Source organism: Acomys minous (genome assembly GCF_964271855.1).
Source record: "Acomys minous genome assembly, chromosome: 5".
Classification (NCBI taxonomy): domain Eukaryota; kingdom Metazoa; phylum Chordata; class Mammalia; order Rodentia; family Muridae; genus Acomys; species Acomys minous.
The window spans coordinates 44168795-44185809 of NC_140494.1; the positions used below are offsets into that span (position 1 = coordinate 44168795).

The window sequence follows — 17015 nt, forward strand, 5'->3', positions numbered from 1 at the left end:
TCTTCAGCTTTGTATGCCCACTTGGCATAGTTAGATCATTCAGTAACTCCGTTTTTTTTTTTTTTTTTTTTTTTGGAAGATCCTCCCAAGTGATTTTAATAATGACTGCACTGATTTACATTTTTTACACCTGGAGGCCAGTTTTCCTCAGGGCAAAATTTCCCCATATTATCCCTTCTTTCTTTCTTTGTAATCAGGAGTTTGTTAAATGAGACTGACACGGGACACTGAGTTCTTATTTCCTGCGGTCAGTGACCATTTCATGGAACCTTTGGTGCTCCTGGAAGTCTTAAGTGGGAGCCCTGTAACTACAGAGGTTGTGCTGTAATTTATTGTGTGAGTTCTCAGTTTTTATCAGTAGCTGCAATTTATAGGAACTCAGACATTCAGTATTGGATTTATGTCCCTAAGTAGTAAAAACATGGGACATCAAAATTTAGAAAAAAAAATGTGTATCTAAAAAAAAAAAAGAAAGAAAGAAAAATAAGTAGCTCTGTGACTTAAAAGTGTGGAGTAAGATGTTAAGAGGGTTCAATATGTGTTATAAAAACACCCCCACTATTGGTTTGCTTGTAGGCTGGCTCTATTATACCTCTGTACCTCACCCGAAGCATTACACATAAATACTGCCTTTCCATTGTTCCAGGTGTTTCAGGGTCGAAGGAAGGCTTGTCTCTCACACTTGCTCTTCTGTCTTAATTGTTAAACTATGGATTATTCAATCTCAAGAGTTGGAGACAGACAGGGAACATAGGAACAGGATGGGTGTTGTGTCACTTTTCACTATGCACAGGAGAATGTCAGGCTGTGGGGTTAAAACATCATTGTACAGCAAGTCACCGGAAATCAGGAGTCAGCATGGTGGTGATTCAATGAGAAAGGCTCCCATAAGCTTATGTATTTGAGTATTTGAGTTGATAGCACTGTTTAGGGATGCTTAGGGGTTGTGGCCTTCTTGGAGAAGGTGTGTCACTGGGCATGAGCTTTGATTCCCAGTGTTGTCTCCCTGCCTTGTAGCTGTGTATCAAGATGTGTGAATTCTTAGCTGCTTCTTCACTTTGCAACTACAGATTATAACCCTATGAAAATGTAAACCAAATTAGATTAAAAAAATAGATTGCCTTGGTTATAGTGTTCTTTTCACAGCAATAGAAAAGTAAATGAGATCAAAGTTAGTATTAGGATATTGCTGAGACAGGCCTGACCACTTGGATTTTGGAGGAAAGTGGAAGACTTTGGGATTTTGGACTAGGAAAGGAGTTGAACACTGTAAGCTGAGCTTAATGGGCTCCTAGTTGGATCTTGGGAAACAGTAGTGCTGAGGGCAATTTAGACTATGGAAGCTCAGCTCAAGAGGGCTCAGGAGGAAATAATATTAGCAACTAGGTTAGAGACTATTATGGTATTTTGGCAAAGAATATGACCACCTTTTGCCTTTGTCCTAAAAATTTGCCTGATCTAAACTGAGAAGGAGTGGGCTAATTTCCTTGGTGGATATGATTTCAAGACAGCCTAATACGGACTCTGTGGTTATTAGTAATCACACTTCTGCAGGTCTATAATGAAAATGAGCAGCTAGGGAAAACCTAGTATACTATTTAAGGAGCAAGCACTAGGAAATTTAGTGTCGGAGCCAGGGCTTGTGCTGAAAGAGAGGAGAAGATTAAAAGCCCAATCCAAAATGGAATGAAGAGAGGGATGCAGAAAGGGCAGGACCCCACCCAACTAAGTTTCCAACTTCTAAAAAGAAAAGGCCTAAGGATTTTTCCCTCCTACGAAACAGCAACAGCAAATCAAAGCTGCAAAGAATGTGACTCACAGATGCCAGAGTGCACCCTGAGTGGCGGTCAAACTTGGCGGTGTTGTCTACACGGTTCTAGCTTTAGAGTCATGAGAGATACACGAATAAAGGAATCATGCAATCTTCCTCCATGCTTAAGAAGAACCACTGATGCCAGGCATGTGGCCAAGGCGTCCTCAAGAGGCCATTGTGTGAAGATGTAGAAGCACAAGCTGGATTATGTTGGAGACCTCAAGATGTTAGAGGCGCCATAGCTGTGGGATTTCTGCTCATAAGAGCTGCCTACAAGGAGAGAACCCACCTCAAGAGAGAGAACTTTGTGGTAGTCATCAAAGCTGGAAGGAGGAAGCCCTTTAAGCCTGTTGGCATCAGACATGGAGCTTCAGGATTTGGAAGTCGCCCTGCTGGATTTCAGTCTTGTTTTTCCGTATTTTTCTGACCATTCTTTGACTCCTCCCTTATAGAATGGTAATGCATATTCTATGCCACTGTATGTATGGAATCAAGTATTGCGATTTTGGCTGCAGTTAAGAAAATGCTTCTTCGAGTCTCAGACGGGATTTTAGACTTTGGTCTTTTAAGCTGTCTCGAGACTGTGAAGAAATATGCTGACTTTTAAAGTTGAGCTAAATGCATCTTACATTATGACATAGCCATGAGGCTGTGGAGACCAGGGAGTGGAATACGGCACTTTGAATGAGAACGGCCTCCGTAGGCTCATGTATTTGAGTACTTGGTCCCCAGTTAGTAAAAGAAGTGTTTGGGAAGGAAGAGGTTGTGTGGCCTGTGGGAGAAAGTGCACCCCTTGGAGTAGGCTTCGAAGTCTCAAGAGACTTATGCGATTGCCAGTGCTCGATCCATCTCTGCCTCATGGTTGTTGATAAGAACGTGAGCTCTCAGCTCTTTTTCCATTCTGCCATCATGTACTTTAGCCCTCTGAAACTGTAAGTTGCCTTGGTCATGGTGCTTTACCACAGCAATAGGAAAGTAACTAAGACCATTAGTCATGCGATCCACTTGAATCTGCTGTTTGGATAAATGATTTTAGCAATGTATAGAGGCTGTTCGAGGTGCTCTCAGAAGGAAGAGGGCAGTTAAGATGCAGTGAGAACACTCAAGTTCAAGACATAGCAGGGCACTAGAGCTGAAGAAGGGACATCCAAAAGACACTTGGGCGTTTTAAGTAGCCAGTTGTACCCTAAGGGGTCTTTCAATGTTCACTGAGATCTTTTCTATCCATGGGATTCATCCATAGGGCTTTAGTTGGGAGGAAATGATGCATATTAAGACCACATTCACATTTTTAGCAACTGGCATTTTCATTTCGCATCTTCTTCCCTCACTATACACTTTCTAAGTCTTTGATTGCACATGTACAAGTTTCCTTTGACCTAATGCTTTGGTAGTTAATCTTATAATCTTATAGAAGAAATATTAGGTGGCCAAGCATGGTAGCACACACCTTTAATCTCAGCCCTTGGGAGGCAGAGGCAGGCAGATTGCTGTGAGTTTGAGGCCAGCCTGGTCTACAAAGTGAGTCCTGGACAGCCAAGGCTACACAGAGAAACCTTGTCTCGAGAAATCAAGCAAGCAAGGAAGCAAATATCAGTTGGCTTTGAGGAAGACGAAAGCATGTTTCCTGCTAAAGTCAAAATACAGAAAGCATAATTTCTTTTTTTAACCAATGAATAGCAAGGCACATAGGAGAGAATCTCCCTATTTAAACATTAAATGTAATACACCATGAAAATAATGGAATAGTAATAATTCACTTCAGTTACATTGTTTATCTTACACATGATCAGCAGTGTGGAAATTGCTGTGGTCCATAAATAGTCTCCATATGCTGTCAAACTATTCACTCTGTCTAGCAATCTGCAAATGATTTGCTCACATGATGCCAATTTTTAAACATACTGAAGTTGGGAAATTTACTCTAATACATGAATTTATACACATTTTGATATAACATACACAGTTTGTGTAATATTGCGAAAATTCACATGTAGATTTGTTTGAAATTGTACTTTGTTAAAAAACAAGCAAGATTTTAAGAAAACAACTGACTATAGCTCTTACTCTCATTTTGTAGTGAACTCCCTAATGCCATTCATATGTAGTGAACGATTTCCATATCTCAAAGTTGAGGCAAGACATTCAGTTTTAGGCGGATTATCCTAACAAGTCCTACTAAGGGATGAAAATTTTCTTTCTGCCGATGAGAATTTTGTGGGAAGCTGGGAGAAAATGAAGTTCAATTTGCATTAATAAAACTTCCATATGGCTTCAAGAAGTGTGTGCATGTGTGTGTTTTAAAAGTAGCTTGCTCTTTCCCACGATCCTAGGAAGAAGATCACGCCTGAAGAATTTTAGTTCATGACAGCCATACAGCTGTGGTTTTAGCAACACAAAAAAATCAATAGGATTGTGTGTGTGTGTGTGTGTGTGTGTGTGTGTGTGTGTGTGTGCACGCGCGCGCATTTGAAGTAAATATTAAAATGAAATAAGGCAAGGAAAAGATAAAATTATGTGTAATAAAGAAAAAAAGGCATCCCATTGTAGTGACACAATGTCAGTGACTTCTCTACAACTTCAAGGCATGTATGAAAGTCCTCTGTGTAGGAAACCGCCACCCTTTCCTTCTTGTTAGACACTCCTTTTATGAAAAAGATCAGGCTTTAGAACATCCTCCCCCTTTTTTGTGTGTTGTTTACTGTTTTTCATTTTTCCATCCACTTATTTTCACACCAACTATGATGAGAACTAACTGTGACTCCAGTGATGAAGCTAAGGCTTAGAATAAGCAAGTGAGGTGCTTGTCTTGGGGTACATCGTGGAATGAATAGTGCCCCCTTTGCGGAATGTAGACCCAAATATGATCACTGGCCCTCAAGAGGGTGACCTATTTACTTGCAAATGTAAACAAGAACCAGGAGACTGTCATGAATTTCAGGCAAGAGGTATTCTCGTTAAAGGGGCATAAAGGGAAACTTGACAGGCACATGGGAAAATAATGTAAAGATGGTAGCATGGGTCAGGGGGATGCTCCATAAGCTAGGAAGCAACAAGATCCGGAGTATGCAACAGCATAGTCACTCCTAGTGGTTTTGAAGGGATGAAAATCTTGCTGACATCATTTCGCCTTCTGGCTTCAGAATAATGAAGAATTATTTGAGTTGTTTTAAACCATCTTGTTTTTGTCTAGTTTGTCATAGGGGCCTTAATAGCCTGATATGGTACAGAAATTAAGAAGGCACCAAAACCAAACCAAACCAAACCAAAACAACAGCAGCAAGACAAAACAAAAATAAAAACAAAACAAAAACAAAAACAAAAAACCCTCAGAGATAAAAAAAAAAAAAAAAAAAAGAAGCGTAACAGCCTAAGGCAGTACCTTCGTTTTGGTATTGGGGATTGAAGGCAGGGCCTCACACATTCCATTGCCACTCTGTTACACTCCCTGGATTGATACAGTATTTATAAAAACAAAAAGAATCTCCTCAAATCCAATTTGTGATAAACAAAATGTCAACATTTGAAATGGATGTCCCATCACTAGCATGAGTAGGTGTGTTGGTGTCTTGGGAGAATTAATATCTCTTGAATAGAAGCTAAGCAAAGTCACATTTTTACCTTTAGTACAGCAAATCATACTTAAGGAGAAGAAAAACTATAGTAATTTTCATTTCCAGTATCCAGCCATTTACCCACCCATGATCCGCAATTTGTATAACCTACACCGCAAGACAAAAATTCTGCTGCGGAGGCCTGCTCCTTTGTCCTTTGACTCTCAAGTTCTCTGAACGGGTATAGTAAGATACATGTCTGCATTTCTCTTGGTTTTATAGATTTCTTAATGGCCTTCCTGTTTTCCTCTGACTCTGGCTTTACATATGTCTTTCCAGAATGTCTTGTTGCCATCTGCATGGGAGTTGGGGCTTCCAAAGCAATCTGGGGGCAAATCAAGGAACAGCAGAGTCAGAGCCTGGTGAGGTAGTGTCTGGGAAGCCTGCTATTCTCATTGAGATCCTGTTACTTCTGTTTGGAGCTCTCTCCCATCTGTATGAGGCAGGATCTCAGGCGCCCCAGGTTGGATTCAAACTCCCTATGTCGCCAACAATGGCCTCGTCCATCTGACACCTCTCGAGCAAGGTGATTACAAGTGCTAGTTTATGAAGAAATGTGGCTTGAACCTAAGTTTTTATGTATGCTGTGCAAACACTGTACCAACTCAACTGTATCCCCAGGCCCTCCTCTTCCTCTTCTCACTAAGGAGAGGTTTGTGCTCTGTGGGATGCACCTTTACACTCCACGAAAGCCCCTGTCTATTCCCTAGGATCCACGAGGGAGACAGAGATGACAAATCTTTCTCTAATCCAGTTGTAACACCAAACACTGAATTCTTCCTATGTATCAGGTGCTGTGGACATTTAAAGCAGCAAGGAGGCAGACAGAAGGGATAATCTCTACAAAAAAAGTGAAGATGCCTCATGATAATTACCAGATCCCCATGGTCAGCAGGCATTCGAGAAACGAGGAAGACCTACAAGAACAGTTTTTTGGATGAGGCTCAGGGATGCAGTTTTCTTCAGGATTCTTCCCACAACTACAGACCTTTTACCCTCTATTATTCAAACCACACCAGGATTTCCCATGACCTCCTTTTTACTTTTGGAAGTAAAATTAAACAGATGCGGAACACCTCTCTGAGTTAACACGGCTCACAGTCAAGTCACAGGATATGATCAGGGACACTGACGCTCATCTCCCACAAATGATCACCAATGTCATCTTGCCACCTTTTCCTAATGTAGCTGCTGTGGGGGAGTGCTTTTCAAGGAAGTCAGTGGGGCAGTTATTCTTTAATGCATAACATGGACTTATTCATTACAGAGTGTGCTTAGTTAAATGTATGCAGAAAACTGTGGGGGATGCGGTGATTTGCCCTAACACTGAAGAACCTGAAGTTGGTTACCCATGTATTCACAAATTGTCTTCCCCTTTGCTGGTGTGACATCAGCTGAGCTGGGTGCAGTTCCTGAGGTCTGGGTCAGGAAGTCAGGAGGCAGCGATACTCTGAGATGCTATGTTGGGGCAAGCTGAGTAGAAAACACCAGGGTGTCTGTGCTTCTGCACAGTGTGGGGTTTCCTTTCATCTTTCCCTTTGAGCAGGAAGTAACCTTTTTTTTTCTGCCAAGAGTTTAAAAGTCCACCCTATCACCACAGCCTGCAGAAGAGTGATGACCCTTCAGAAGCAACCCAGCTGCCAGAGCAAGTGCAAGCGCAGGTTCCCACAAAGAGACTCAGAGAAGCTGTTAGAGGAAGCAGAGCTTGGGGACCAGAGGGCAAGCGCAGCAACTCCGGGACATGCCTTGTGGATGAGAGCAAATTCTTATGGTGCAACAACTGACAGAGGTTCAGTCCCTGAGCGATGTGCTCGGGGTGCATGTGGGGCTGTAGTGACTAAGACATTACCAAGAGACCATGGCCCTACCACATTGCCTTAGAAGAGAACAGCCCGAGGCACTCTGATCAGGGGCCAGGTTCGTCCTACACTATATCTCTGGTCTCAGTAAAAGTAATCATTTTCTCTTTCATCATAAGAGTTACTTCAGGAGACTGAAAAATAAGTAGGCAACCAGGAATGCCAAATCTCAGATGCTTGTGTTTCATAATCCCTATTATTTAAAAAGTCATTTCATTCTCTTTTCACCCTCATAGGGCATCATTCTATACAAGAATGGGAACTTGAGTTTGGATAATTCTAGTTTCTTTCTCCAGTTCCAACTTTCTTCCCTAAACTTACACCTCCAAGATGCTAGTGGCGTATGTTCTTCACTAGATCTGGAAGACCCCGGCTCCCTGGCCCTTGCTTGTCCTCTCATGTCTGGACTTTGGCTCTGCTCTCCTATCTAGATCTTGGAAAGCCACCTAACGCTGCCCTTCGACTCGGTTCTCAACCTCAGCAAAGCCCCAGCTCCATCCTTCTTTGTTATTTCTGGGCCTACACCATGAGCTATTCCCAGGAGCTACCTAGACACTTTCCCTGCTCATGCTTCAGCCTAGGCCAATGCTATCCTGTATTTGTCTAGGACAGCGTCGTATGGTTAGAAGCTCCAACAGCAACGATTACTGCAGGGTGCTTCTGCCTAGGACTCTTCGGATCTCTGGGAAGGGCCATGTGAACTCTGTCTGCTATGTGTGGTTGCATGGAGACTGGTAAGAGTTTCATAGACCCAGAAGAATCTCATGGCTCCTCCCCCTCCCCCAAGAGGATAAAGCTTTCTTTGTGAGTAAGGAAGGAGGTGAGAACATAAAAGCGAGGAGGATAGTTTCTCTTTTTTTTTCTCAACGGACATTCTCCTTGTACCTTTGCTCTGAGTTTTGAGCTTCTGAAGCAAGCAGTCACTTCTCTTGCATTTTCTGATTTCTGCTGTCGTCCCTTTCTGCAGGATGCTGATGCAGAACACCACCTATGCGAGTAGAAGCAGAGCAGAGGACCTGGAGCCAGCAATCCGCAGTACCTGGGATGCTATTCCAGAATGTCTTGAAACTGTATTTAATCAACTGATTAGAGTCTCCGCAGACTATGAGGTCAGTTGCTCTCCATGGGTCCCTTTATTTGCCTCTGTGAAGCTTGAGGTTTAGGCAACTTTTCTAGTATCACTATGTAAACATTCCTTTCTGCACACATTCTGTTAGAATTAAGACTTTCGTATGTTTACAGTAGGAAGCCGAGCAGTGTCCTTGGCAGTTCTCTTTCAGGAGCTTAGATTTTACGTTCACAACGTTCATGCAAGTGGAATGTCATTTCTCTGATACCTAATCGCCTTCAAATACCAGGTCTTAGAAGCCAAGCACAAAAGGAGTTACTTCCTAGTACCCACGTTCCAATCTTAAACTATAAAATGCTTTTTCCTTTTTATCCATACACAGTTAGGTGTGTCTTGTTATTTTTGCTCAGTAAGACTGAGTCTGTGCAGGACTCGGAGGCTGGTGACTCAGCAGCTTTGCAGCTCATTTTCCACTTCTTGATAAGCATCATCTTAATGTGGAGACCAAAGTATTTTTTTAAAATCACTTTTAGGACACTACAATTTTGAGCAAAATAATCTTTATTCTACAAACAGATAAAAAACAAACAAACAAAACACCTTAGAAGGTTCCCTGTGAACATTTCAAATGGTCCTCCTGTAGTATTTCCTCATCCTTCCAAACTGACTTTACATAAAAGAGTTTCTAGAGTTAAAAATGGTGTTCAAGGAAAGAGACAACAGAAATGCCAGAGAATTGAAACAGCAACAAGTGTCAGGCAGAGGTTACACCTACTGCAATTCCTCACTGAGTATGGAAAGGGTTGATAACTGCATCCTTTATCTTGATAGTGAGTGTCCATCTCTTACTTCCTTGAAGAGAAACTGCCAATTAGCTCAGTAAGTGATGGGTCACTTATCAGAGGCCACTTAAGTGTTTGCGCCAGTAAAGTTAAAAGCATCTCAGATATAGGACAAGTGCTTTACCCCTTCCTGCAAGATTAGGTCTTCGAATCAGGACATTGTACAGCGACATTTGACGTGCATGTGTGGTTATTTTGCAAGAGGATGTCCTAAATTTATTATAAAGCAGTTGGTTGTTATGATTTGCTACATAGGGAAGAAATAACTGTACAATGAACACCTGCATGTTGACTGTACATGGAAAACTCCCTGCCACCTTCTTCTTTCAAGAGGTCTTATTGTTCTAGCTGTTTCCCTTGGATGTTTTTTAAAATTTTTTATTGAAAAATAAAATCATTCATATTACATCTCAATTGCTATCCCATCCCATGCATCCTCCCATTCCTTCCTCCCTTCCGCTTTCACCCCATTCCCCTTCCCTATGACTGTGACTGATGGGGACCTCCTCCCCTTGAATATGATGCTAGGGTATCAAGTCTCTTCTTGGTAGTCTGCAACCCTTCCTCCGAGTGCCACTGGGCCTCCCCATCAAGGGGACATGGCCAAATAAGGGGCACAGAGTTCGTCTCCCTGGGATGTTTAAAGACCTTGTATCAGTTGGTTCTCTGGGACAGTTGTCTCAGTAGAGTGGAATCTGAGAGACTACATCACTTGCTCAGGGACACAGGAAATAAGTAACCCTTGCACCATATGTATTCCCTGTCCATTTACTTTACTCTATCCCTCTTAGCTCAGGCTGCTATGACAAATACCACACACAGATAGCAACAAACATTATTGTCCATGGAGGCTGGAAGTCCAAGATCAAGGCACTGGCAGGCTGAGTTTCTAGTAAGGTCTTTTTTCCCACCTGGAACAAGTCTATGTAATAGTTATGACTTCAGCTGGTAGAGACAAGAGCTTGATCTCACCTTAAACTTTTGGTCCTTTGTTGAGTAGTGGGATTATAAGTGTGTGTGACTAGTTCTCTTCTTAAAGATTTTAACCACACCTTGAAGCTTTACCTATTGGCTCCATCTGACCAGGATTATATCTCAAAGGCCCCATCTAAAAATGAGCATCACATTGGGGGTTAGAAAATTGATATTTCTATTCTATGGAGACCTGAGAACTTAGCTCTAGTCACAATAGTTAGGAAATGGAATCAGTATAGATGTCCATCAAATGATGAATGGATAATGAAAATGTGGCATATATTCACAACAGAGTATGACTCAGTTGTAAAGATAAGTGAAATTATGAAATTTCAGGAAAATGGATTGAATTGAAAACGAATTATACTTAACAAGGTGATCCAGGACAAGACATATGTATGGATGGATTCAACTTGGGATTCTTTACCTAGTATTTTTGAAAAGTCCATAAAAGCCAGAAAGATAGAAAGTGAGCATTAGAGGAAGGGAAAAGCCGTTAAGGGAAGAGAGCTAGAAAGAGCCCATGTGATGTGATAACAGAATGGGGAATATAGGGGGGAGGTGCAGTTTTAGAGAGATTAGAAATGGAGGGGGTTCGTTGGGAGGGGAAGAGTGTGAGGGGAAAGGTTAACCAAAGTTAAGGATGTATAGAAATAGTGTTAAGGAAGCCTACTATGTTGTGAGTCCATTAAAAAGTTAATCTTAAAGGAAGGGTTCAGTGTCGGCATCTGGCTTTGATAGATAATACTTCTACAGATGCCCAAGGTTAGCAAGTTGAAAGCAATCACAGCACTAGGTGTAGGATAGTCCAGAAACCTCCAAAACATTACAAGCTCTGCTTGCCCACCAGAGCTAGATTTTAAGATCCTATTCCTAAAGACACACTTCATCTGCAGGATACCAAGAACTCAAGCTACATTTAGGCTGGCAGTTTCCTACCTGCTGGCTAGCTTTCACATAGCCAACAGATGTGAGCAAGCTGTTGCACAGAGGTTAAGTTATCAGTGGTTGTACTCTGCTGTGGAGCCCCATGTGCTAGAACAAAAGCCTTTCTTGCAAGATATATCCTCTGGTGAAAGTGAAATGATTGTTATGGAGGTATTCAACTGTTTCCTATTCCCACATGAGGGAAATCATTCCTGGTACTGTAAATATGATCAAGAACCCATGGACTAGAGGTCATGGGCCATTGTAGAGAATATATTACTGTCATTCACTAAATGATAAAGGTAACAAATTGCCTTCAAAATATTTGGGTTCATACCCATAGATTAGTGCTGTTCTCAGTCTTCAAAGTTTCTTTTCTTAGTTGGTGCCAGTTAATGTAGAGACTTCCAAATGAGTCAAGTGTGGAGACAAAGTGACTATGGAATGTTCCAATCTGAAAGGGACATTCATATTACCCCTTCAAAGACTCAGAGAACATCCAGACGAGAGGTCAGCAAAAATGTAGGAGTCAGAGTTTGGGGGTGAATTCTCTGAAACAACATTTTCAGCTATGACACAGTCATTGCACTTATCAATTCATTGCATCTCTGGTTATCTGTACACAATGCATTTCAGCATGCATGAGGGAGCTCCTGAAGCCACACCTCTCACTAGGGGCAATTAATGGTGGCTCAAGGAGAGGGAGCCATTTTAATGGATGGAATAGCCATTGCGAAAATTACATGTTCTCCAGTAAATACTCCAGTAGTTATATAATTTTAGAATTTATGTTATTGTATTCATATTAGTTTCTTCTTTACCCTAGAATTTATACTCAGTACTGAATTATCATTCTCATAAATTCAACTATAAAGTAATTTTCAGTAATCAACTGACAAACCCTGAAGTAGTAAGTGATTTAAACAGCAGCATATATTCTGAATTTGGGACAGAGCCAAACTTTTCAATGATGCTTCTCTTTTGGAGACATTGCTAACTTCTACTTGGCTTAGTGTTTTATATATCATAAATTTGAAACATGGCAGGAATTTTATATGAACTAAATACAGTGTATTATATACTTATCAGTTATTGTTTGTGGATAGAGTGTTCCTGAGAGGTTCATGTGGTGATAGCTTTGTTCACAATACAAAGAAAGAATGGTCAGAGATGAGGCTCCTGGAAAGTGATTATGGTGTGAGGGCTCTGCCTCATCAATTGGATTGATCCATTAATAGATTTTTAATTAAGCAACTTATTAGACGTAGTGGAAGCTGTGGCATATAGGGCCTACTTAAAGGAAGTAGGTCATTGACAGCATGCCTTTGAAAGGTGGGTCTTCATCTTAGTCCCTTGCTTGTTTTCTCTGTTTATGGGGTGTCCTGGCACAAGAAATTTTGTCTCATGAGGCTCCTTTTGTTAGGAGTTTCCCTTGTCACAGGCCTAAAGCAATAGAGCCAGCCAACTGTGAACAAAAACATCCAAAACTATGAGCTAAATTCAACCTTTGTTTCTTTGTACTTTGATACAGGGATGGAACCCTGATCAACAAACACACTCTGATTAACCAATCCGCAAAAAGAAAACCTCAATTAAAAAGTGTATGCTCGAGTGGATTTGGATGGCAAACCCATTCCATTAGCTACTTTAATCATTTTTCTGACAAAATATCAGATAGAAGCAACTTAAAGAAGGAAGGTATATTCTGCACCGTGGTTTCAGGGACTACCACTCTGCAGTGAAAGTGATTGTAGAGGGGATATGTGTCCCACTATCTTCACATATTGGTGAGTTAAGAAGCAGAAAAAAAATAGACTGAAAGCAGGCTGGGCTATGATTCTTAAGGGCTGACCTTCAGTGACCACCTCACTAGTCATGCCTCTTGCCTCAAAGGTTCAATCTCCCACATTACTACCATCTGCAGACCGAGTGTTCAAACACATGAGCCTGTGTGGTATGTTTCAAATTCAAACAAGCCATCCTGTGCCCATAGACCTATAGTCATCTCATAATAAAAAAAAAAAATGGATTTAGTCTAACCTCAAAAGTCTTAATAGTCCCCAAAACTTTGAGAGTTTCAATGTATGTTCCAAGGGACAAATCAGTCTCTTAGTTTTTCATCCCCTGTAAAAACAAGACCAAATTGCATATTTCCAACATTCCTACTCCCTCACAGAAAAACATGAAAGTAGCAAAGACACACTGGACAAAAGTAATGCTGAAATGCATCAGAGAAAATATTACCACCCTAACTTCTCTGTGTGTGGCATGTGGGCCTCATGGTGGTGTCATCTGTCTCCAGTGGGCTTGGGTAGCCCTATCCATATGGCTTGCTATTGGCAGCCACAAGGCCTTTGTTTTGTGTTGGCTTCACCCACTGCCTGAATCTTTGCTGGCCAGACTCTTCATACAACTCATGTGTTTCCATTGCAACTTAGCCTTTACCTCCATGGCTTCACAAATTGGCCTCTCAAAACTTCCTTACAGGTAATACAACACTGTCGTTCACTGGCTGATCACAAGTATTTTTCTCTGAGTGTAAACTTCAATGACCCTACATATAATGTGCATATCAGCAAAGTAGTATTCCATGGGTAGTTCTGCTGCCAGGGTGAAGTATAGTGGGGTCCCTTTGGATCACATCTATAGCACCCTCCAAGTGTCTCCATGGCTGAACCAGGGATTGGTTTGCTTTCTGGAGCCTATTTATTCAGTCATAATGATAGAACCTTAAAGAATTGGATTAATGGCTTTATGAAAAGGATTCCAGAGAATTCCCACCCCTCTCTCCACAATAAGGCAGCACAGAGAGAAGATTATGTCTAGGAGTCAGGTAGCAAAATATAATTAGACATAGTCTTTCTTGACTTTGTATTTCTTAACCACGAGACGTAAATGCTTGCTGTTTAAGTTACACAGTCTTTGTTAATTTGCCATGGTAGTCAGAAGTAAGATGGCTGTCCAGTAAGTTTACTTAAAAATATAATGTATAAACATACACGTATACAAGTAAATGATTCAATTTGACTCACGATATAAGAGAGATCCAGCCTTTCAAATCAAACTCAAAATTTTCAGCAAGATGTGTCAGTAATTGGCTAGCTTTCTAGTACAGGCAAGATTTTTCTCTTGTTGTGCAGACCTTTCAATTAGAAAGTTGTTGGTTACTGCACAGATATGTGTGCCACTACAGCATACTTAGGATTATCATGCCATACTGGTCATTCATGTTCATAGTCATCATAGATGGGTAGGACTGATGGTTGTTTCTCTCCATTGGAAGCTTGCATGAAATTTTTGGTACCTTGGAAGCTTTCAAGTTAGTTCTATATTTATAAATATTTACATATATACATAAGGAATGTATAATAATTAATAAAAAATGATGTCATGAATTTGAAAGAGAACAAGGATGGGTATTTGTAGGAGGGCTTGGAGGGAGTAGAGATAATAGAGAAATGGTATAACTATATTATGAGCATCCCCCAAAATAAAAGGAATACATTGATTTCAGCAAGCATTCTCATGACATTAATACAAAGCATATTATAGCAATCATTAATACATTATTATCTGGTGAAATACAAGTAATAAAATTAAGACAAAAAAAAGAGCTAGAAATAAAACAATTTTCAAATATGTACTGACTTCTTGCTCTTTACAGATTAAGATTTACAATCTGTGAAGAAATTTCTCCATATGTTTTCAATTAACCCATCAAAATATTTTCTAGCAGCAATAATGTTGAAGCAAATATAGTTATTCCAAACACTTGCTTCATTGAATTTCTAGAGTCACTCTAAAGCACTCTTCCTCATAAACAGCTGATGTGTGCTTGATAGGACAAAACGTAGTGAGGTGCCAACATCAATGTGCATGGCTTCCAGCATCACAGAAACACCGAGAGAGCTTAATGAGAAATCTGATATGGCTGATTCTGATTGTAGGAAAACATTATGTTTGAAATAGTATCAGAGAAGGAAGCCTGGATGAATCAGAAATGGAAATAGACCCAGGAAGAGGCATTAGAGAGCAGTATAGATGTGGTTAAACTCTTCGTGATGGAAAGGGACTGAGACTCACTAAGGAATGGGGATTGTAGAGCCTGGGGAACTGGGTGAGGGCAGGGTGACAGCTACAGGAACGTCCAGATCTATACATCTATAAGCTCTACTTTTACAAATTAACCACAGAGGATAAGTTGGATTTTGGTTGATTGATTGAGCCAGAATAAAAACTATTTCAGAACTATTTCATCCCCTTAAAATCCAAGCTATTCTAGTCCCACTTAGGATCAATTCTATTGTTAATTGTAATGTGAAAAATTATACTTTAAAAAAATATGAATGTGACGTACTTATTGATTATCCGGTCTCCAATTCATTTTAAAAATATGCATAGACTTTTACTGCATATATATTGATGGCTATAAGAATCAGCCTTCTTTCTTCCCTGTATGAAGCATACATAAAAGAGGAAGGAAAGCAAAAGGAAATTACTGAGTCACAGTAATGCATGTCTTGATCTGTACTGTGATGCTGTATTGAGATAAGATAGGTTAACTTATAGAGAAGAGGGGGTTCTTTTAAGATTCTGTATGCATAGTTCTGACAGCGTAGTCAGAAACCTAATGTTTTTGTTTGGAGCTCTGAGTAGATGTGTCTGGAACACGAAGCTAGATATTCTTAGACATAGTGTGGTCCTTACTTTCTTAAACTCTGTCTTGAAACAAGGGACTTAGCAGTTTGGAAGCCCTACCAACCAGTAGGGATTTTGTTTAAATTCTGCCAGTGCAAAGTATTTGTGTGAGATGTGTAGGTGGGTTATGCGGAGAGACCATTGTCCCCCGGGGGCAGCCGACATCTGCAGGTGGCAAATGTAGAACTGCTCCAGTGGCTTTCATGGGTCCCCTTATGATGCCCAAGGAAGCATGCATCGTTGGTAAATGCTTGTTGGGTTGGTTCTGTTTCCGTTTTTCTTTGCCTTTTCCTGCAAGTAGGTAAAAGTACATTTCTCTGGGCTATAACTTTCCCATTTAAAATATGTAGCATAATACCTGGTTTCTGGTGAGGTCTTGAGACAATGATTACATTCAGATCTCTCAATTTGGTGCTAAGCAAGACATTTTAAAACTGTGTGATAGGAACCCTGATAATACTACCATCAAATATCTCAAAATAGGTGTCTAAATAAATATTTATTTGCACCATTGTGTTAAAATGAAATAAGATACCATTGGGTATATGTAAGCCTACACTATATTATGAAATATAGCTTAATTGGCTCAGCTATTATCAAAACAGAGCACATTTAATTGAAGCATTCAGATATTCCGCCGACACATATTTATTGTGCTGGGACTTCAAGATGTCATGCTGCTGAATTTTCTGCCAGTTTAATTTCTTTTGAGCTTGCCAACATAAATGGATATAGAAGAACTGGTTTCATTCCTTGAAAATCATCATGGAGCCAGCTGTATGTTTATCCCTTTGTAAAACATTATTGTAAGTTTATTTCTGTCTCACCTGAACTCAATATCTTATGCATTCCAAAAGAGGAAGGAAATGAAAGTGACAGCTCTTTTCAGCAGGGAGACTGTATTTATTTTTTTCTCTTGGTGAGATAAACCAAGTTCCTTAACATCTTTTAGTAAAACTGCCTGGGGGAGTATTGCATTTCTGACAGTCTATCAGTACAGTTTGAATGATGTTGTACAGACTTAAAAGAATAGAAAGACACTGATGTAGGGGATTAGGTCCAGCCCTGCATAGGCCAAAATCTAAGGATACACATCATTCTTAGTAACATACTGCAGTATTGGCATGTGTGTGTGTGTGTGTGTGTGTGTGTGTGTGTGTGTGTGTGTGTGTGTATTCCTTTATACTCTGACTCAAATATAGCCTACCATATCACTGA

General features: G+C 40.5%; 1 long non-coding RNA gene across 1 annotated transcript in view; it reads left to right on the top strand.

Moving 5' to 3' along the window:
• LOC311598553 overlaps positions 1-8313 on the top strand; it is a 172616-nt gene extending 164303 nt beyond the window's left edge. Inside the window, exon 5 of the long non-coding RNA XR_014779566.1 lies at positions 8254-8313. This is a non-coding gene — a long non-coding RNA (uncharacterized lncRNA). The remainder of the gene's footprint in view (positions 1-8253) is intronic.
• The last annotated feature ends 8702 nt before the right edge of the window (positions 8314-17015 follow it).